Here is a 6,000-nt window from a genome sequence, read left to right on the forward strand (position 1 = left end):
TCTATGACTTGAGAATCTTGGGAAGATGACTCTAACTGGCATATATGTGCTGGGGAGGCACTGGGGACATTTCCACTAGTGTGACTTTGTCATCTACATCCAACACATAGCACAACATTCCTGCATGATTTTATAGACCTCATTTCCCCTGCTCTAGTGGTTACAAACCGTAGACAACTTGGCCTCCAAAGGGACATTTGGCAGTGGCTGGACACTCTTGGTTGTCATAGTTTGGGGGAAGGGGTGAATCTACAGTTATGGGATGGGAGTAGACTATGCTGCTGACACTTTACAGGACAGCCCCTCCACACTTCCCAACAAAGAAGTATTTGGCCAAATATTTCCACAGTGCCCATGGTGAGAAACCCTGCTCTAATCCTTTAACAGTCTTTAGGGATTTTGTCTTCCAAGTTAGTAGATGCCAGGAAATTTCTGGATCATTCCTTGTTGACTGTACCGATGCCAGGAATCCCTTAGATAGTGTAATATTCCAAAGTACAGCTCAATAAAATAGCAGTCCACTTCCATACTATCTATCTTAAGGTATTCATGGCCAAGTATGGTGGCTCATCTCTGTAATCCTAGCTACTCAGGAGATAGGGAGATGAAGATCAGGAGGATCTCAGTTCAAGGCTGACCCAGTCAAGGAGTTAGCAATACCCCATCTCAATCAGTAAGCCAGGCAGGGTGGTATATGCCTGTGGTCCCAGCTATACCAGAGGTATAGGTAGAAGGTTTATGGTCTGAGGTCAGACCTGGGCAAAAACACAAGACACTACCTGAAAAGTAATGCAAAAAAGGTCTGGGGGAATGGCTCAGCTTGGCAAGCACAAGACCCTGAATTTCCACCAAAACTTAAATACTAAAACACTTAAATATTCAGATGGCAGTCTATTTATCATCAGACCTCACCATCGTCCACTAATACCAGAAACATTCCTCATACCCACCATGACATCCACACCAGGACTCTGATCAGGGTCTGACATTTTCTCATTGACTGGCAGAGTCCACTCCTTACACGCCAATTGGCACCATGTGTCCACTGCCATCTCCCTAATGCCCACAACAGCTCCCCAACACCAGTGACCCCCAGGAAGTGTCTGCTGAATGAATAAAGCACTCTACCATGCCTTTTAGCAATGCTTCCTATTTACAAGTACTGTCAGAGCACTTTCTACCATCATTGCATATAAATCTTTTATGTTCACTATTATTTATAATACAGCCTATTGACAACATAATTTTTTTTCCTTTTCATTAGCATGTATTCATTTTACAAAATGCTAGGTTTCATTATGAATTTTCATCCATACATAATGTATTTTTATCATATTCATGCCCCATTATCCTCCTGAGTAGTCCCTATTTTACTTTCATGATTTTTTTTTTTAAATCTAGATTTCACATATGAGAGAAAACATGCAGTATTTGTCCTTCTGAGTCTGGCTAATTTTGCTGCCATGAGGCTCTCCAGTTCCATCATGTACCTGAAAATGACATAATTTTGTTCTTCTTTATGGACAAATAATATGTACATGCACGTATTCCACATTTTCTCTACCTGTCATCAGATGATGGGCACATAGGCTGATCCATAACTTGGCTATTCCCCATAGTGCTCCTACAACCCTGGGCGTGCAGGCATTTCCACTGCATGCTCACTCCCTATTTCTTCAGATGCGTGTCCAGGAGTGGTACTGCTGGATCATATGGTAGTTCTAGTTTTAGTTTTTTGAGGAGTCTCCATACTGATATCTATAGTAGATGGACTAATTTACATTCCTAAGGGTTCATTTCCCTACTGCATCCTCTCCAGAATTTTTTACATGTTTTAATTATATTGTACTGGGGATACATTGGGATATTTACAAAAGTTCTTACACCCTATCATACTTGAATTCACGCCCCCTCCATCATTCTCTTTTAACACCCTCCCCATTGCTGGAATAGTTCAACAGGTCTCATTTTTCAGACGTGAGTACGTAATATTTCCACCATATTCATCCTCCTAGCCCTTTCCTTCTATCCTCCCCTCCCACTAGTACTAACTCCCCAGAAAGGAGTTAGTGCCTTCCTGTTCTCTGTTTTGGAAAAAAGACATTATTTCCAAAGAGTTTCATTGTGACACACACGTGTGTGTGTGTGTGTGTGTATAATAATCCAAATTGGTTCATCCCCTCTGTTTTTCTCCTTTCTACTTTATCCCCTTATTATTGTGATTTTAATTGGTTTGAAAATTCCATATTCATTCTTGTATAGAAAGTACATCAACCATGTTTACCTTCTTAACTTCCTTCTTTTACCCCCCCTCTCCCATTAGTGACCTCCCGTTAGTGTGACTTGTTTTTTGTAAAACTTCTTGTATTTATATTAGTTCTATATTCCACATATGAGCGAAAAGGTAAGACCTTTGCCTTTCTGAACCTGGCTAACTTCACTTAAGATGATGTTCTCCAGTTCCATTCATTTACCTGAAAATGACAACATTTCATTTTTATGGATGAATAAATTCCATTGTATGTAAATACCACATTTTCTTAATCCATTCGTCAGCTGCCTCACCACATTTTACTGTTGGTTTTCTTAATGTAGCCATTCTGATTGGGGTGAGGTGGGAATCTCAGTGCCGTTTTAATTTACATTTTCCTGATGAGAAAGATGCCAAAAGTTATTTCATGTATTTATTGGTCAGTTGTACTTCTGTCTGTTCAATTTATTTGCCCATTTATCAATTGGATTATTTATTTTGGTGTTTAATGATTTGAGTTCTTCATGTAGTCTGGCTATTAATCCTCTATTACATAAAGAGCTGGCAGACATTTTTCTCCATTCTGTGGATTGTCTCTTCACTCTGGTAATTGTTTTCTTTGTTGTGCAGAAGTTTTTTAATTTGATGCAATTCCATTTGTCAATTCTTGCTCCCAGTTCCTGAACTTTCAGAATCCTATCTGAAAAGTCATTGCTTATGCCTATTTTTTGATGTCTTTCCCCTATATTTCCTTATAGTAGTTTCAACGTTAAAGACTTTGATCCATTTTGAATTAATATTTGTATAAAATGAGAAATAGGGATCTAGCCAGTCTTCTGGATCTCCAGTTTTGGGTTTTTTTTTTTTTTTTTTTAGCACCACTTGTTAAACAAGATGTCTTTTCTCCGATGTATGTTTTGGGCACTTTTGTCAGATGATGAGTTGTTTCTTGGTCCTCTATTCTATTGATCTACAAGTCTGTTTTTGTGCCAGAGTCATGCTGTCTCTGTTACTTTGGCTCTCAGGAATAATTTGAAGTCAGATATTGTGAAACCTTTAGCACTGCTCCTTTTATTCAGGATTGCTTTGGCTATTTGGGGTCTTTGGTGCTTCCATATGAATTTTAGGGTTGATTTTTCTATTTCTGTGAGGAATATCCTTGGAGTACTGATGGGGATTACACTGAATCTATAGATCACTTTTGGTAATCTAATTATATATAAGTGATCTGTAGATTACTTTCAGTAATTTAATATTAATTATAAATTCAATATTATAATTATTTATTTTCACAACATTAATTCTGCCAATCCATGAACATGGGAGGTCTTTTCATCTTCTAGTAACACCCTCAATTTCTTTCTTCAGTGTCTTATAGCTTGCATAGTAGAGGTCTTTCATCTCTTTGGTTAGGTTTATTCACAGGTGTTTTATTTATCTTGAGGCTATTGTGAATGGGATTGTTTTCCTGATTTCTTTCTCAGCATGTTTTTTTATTAGTATATAGAAAAGATACCTGTTTCTGCATATTGATTTTGCATCCTGCTACTTTACTGAAAGTATTTATCAAATTTAAGGGTTTTCCAGTCCTGCTTTAGTTATTTTTGCCATAGGGCCAGGCCTAGACTGTGATCCTCCTATCTATGCTTCCTACATAGCTGGGATAACAGGTACACACCACTACACCCAACTATTGGTTGAGATGCAGCCTAAGTTTTTCCCCATTTTGTCTTGGGCTGGCCTCAAACCATGAATCTTCCCATGTCCACCTTCTGAGTAGCTGAGATTCCAGGTGTGAGCCATCACATCCAGTCTAGGGTGTTTTAAGTATAGTATCATATCATCTCAAATAGGAATAATTTGACTTCTTCCTTTCCTATTTGTATTCCTTTTATTTCTTTCACTTGCCTTATTGCTTTAAGAATTCAAGCACTATAATGAATGAGTGAAGAGAGTGTACCACCTTGACTCCTACCTGATTTTAGAGGAAATGTTTTGTCTCCCCCCCATTTAGTATAATGTCAGCTATAGGTTTGTCATATATTGCTTTATTATGTTGAATTATGATCTTTTAATTCCTCATTTCTTTAGGCCTTTTATCATAGAGAGATGTTGAATATCTCAAAGGCTTTTTCTAAATCTATTGAGACAATCGTGATTTTTGCTCTCGATTGTATTTATATGCTGCATTACATCTATTGATTTGCATGTATTGAACTGTCCTTGCATCCCTGCAGTGGAACCAACTTGATCATGGTGTGTGATCTTTTTAATGTGCTGCAGAATTCTGTTTGCAAGTATTTCATTGAGGAATTTTGCATCTATGTTCATCAAGGAAATTAATGTATACTTTTTGGTATTGTTCTTATGTATTTATCTGGTTTTGGTAACAGGGTAATATTGGTTTTATAGGATGAGTTTGGAAGGGTTCTTTCCCTTTTATTTTATGGAATAGTGTGAGGAGCATTGATGTGAGTTTTTAAAGGCCTGGTAGAATCAGCAATGAATCTCTCCGGTCCTGGGCTTTTCTTTGTTGGGAGACGATTACTACTTCAATCTCACTGCTCATTATTACATCTGCTTAAGCTGTTTATAACTTCTTGGCTCAATTTTGGTAGGCCATATGGGTGTAGAAATTTTTCCATTTCTTTTAGATTTTCCAATTTATTAAAATGCAAGTTTTGGTAATATTCCCTAATGATCCTCTAGATTTCAGTGGTATCTCTTATAATATTCCCTTCCCCCCTCCAATTTTATTAGTTAGGTTTTCTCTCTTTTTGTTTCCTTAGTTAAGGGTTTGTGATTCTTATTTATCTTTTCAATGAGCCAACACTTGTTTTTATTAATTCTTTGTTTTATACTTTTGGTCTCCCATTTCAATAACTTCTACTCTGATCTTTATTATTTCTATCCATGTGCTAATTTGGGGTTGGCTGTTCTTTGTTTTTCTAAGATTTCCCAGACACTGTGGTAGGGTGTCTCCAAGCTCCCTGACTTGTGCTTGTGCCTTGTTTTCAGGTCCACAAAGTAGCTCAGTCTCAAACAATAGCCCCCCTCTCAAGATGGTGCCTGACTATAGCACTCTGAGACACATGGAACAACAAAGTAGATTTCTCTTCTAATGGCCTGCCATGCCATATAGACAGAGTCACTCTCTCATCAAATCCCCACACTGGATTTAAGGCTTGGGAGAACTTTGGGCTTATCCTGAGGCCAGCATTGCCAGTCTTTTGTCACCTGGACTGCCCAGCTTACTTTGCAGTGGTGGCTTTGGCATCTCTTCCCCCCCCTTTCCAGGGAGACTGGCTTGGAGTTGTGTACTATTTCCTCCTTTTCCTTATGATGGCTGTTTCTCCGTGATTTTTAGGTGTCCTGTGACATCTTTTTCAACTCTTGATGTTCCCCTCTCTTTCTTTGGAATATGGTCTGTCCTTTGTTACCCTGCCTCTTTGCATTTTTGTAGTCATAGAAGAAGCTTCTAATCCACCATTTTGTCTGGGAAGCTTCATGAAACTCTTAAGACCACCAGCTAATGTACCTGCTATTTTTCAATACAACTCACTAATGATAAAAGTAAGGTTCAACAAGCAAATTACCCAAAGGTGCAATGGTGAGAAAGAAACAAAATCTAACTCCACACCTGTTCCCCTTAACCATTACCATATGGAGTTCAGGACTACAGTTCCACCCCACAGCAGACCGCTGTCCCCTCTGCCAAGTAGCAAGCCGAGACAGTAATACTTTCTGTT

Source organism: Castor canadensis, chromosome 10, assembly GCF_047511655.1.
Source record: "Castor canadensis chromosome 10, mCasCan1.hap1v2, whole genome shotgun sequence".
Classification (NCBI taxonomy): Eukaryota; Metazoa; Chordata; class Mammalia; order Rodentia; family Castoridae; genus Castor; species Castor canadensis.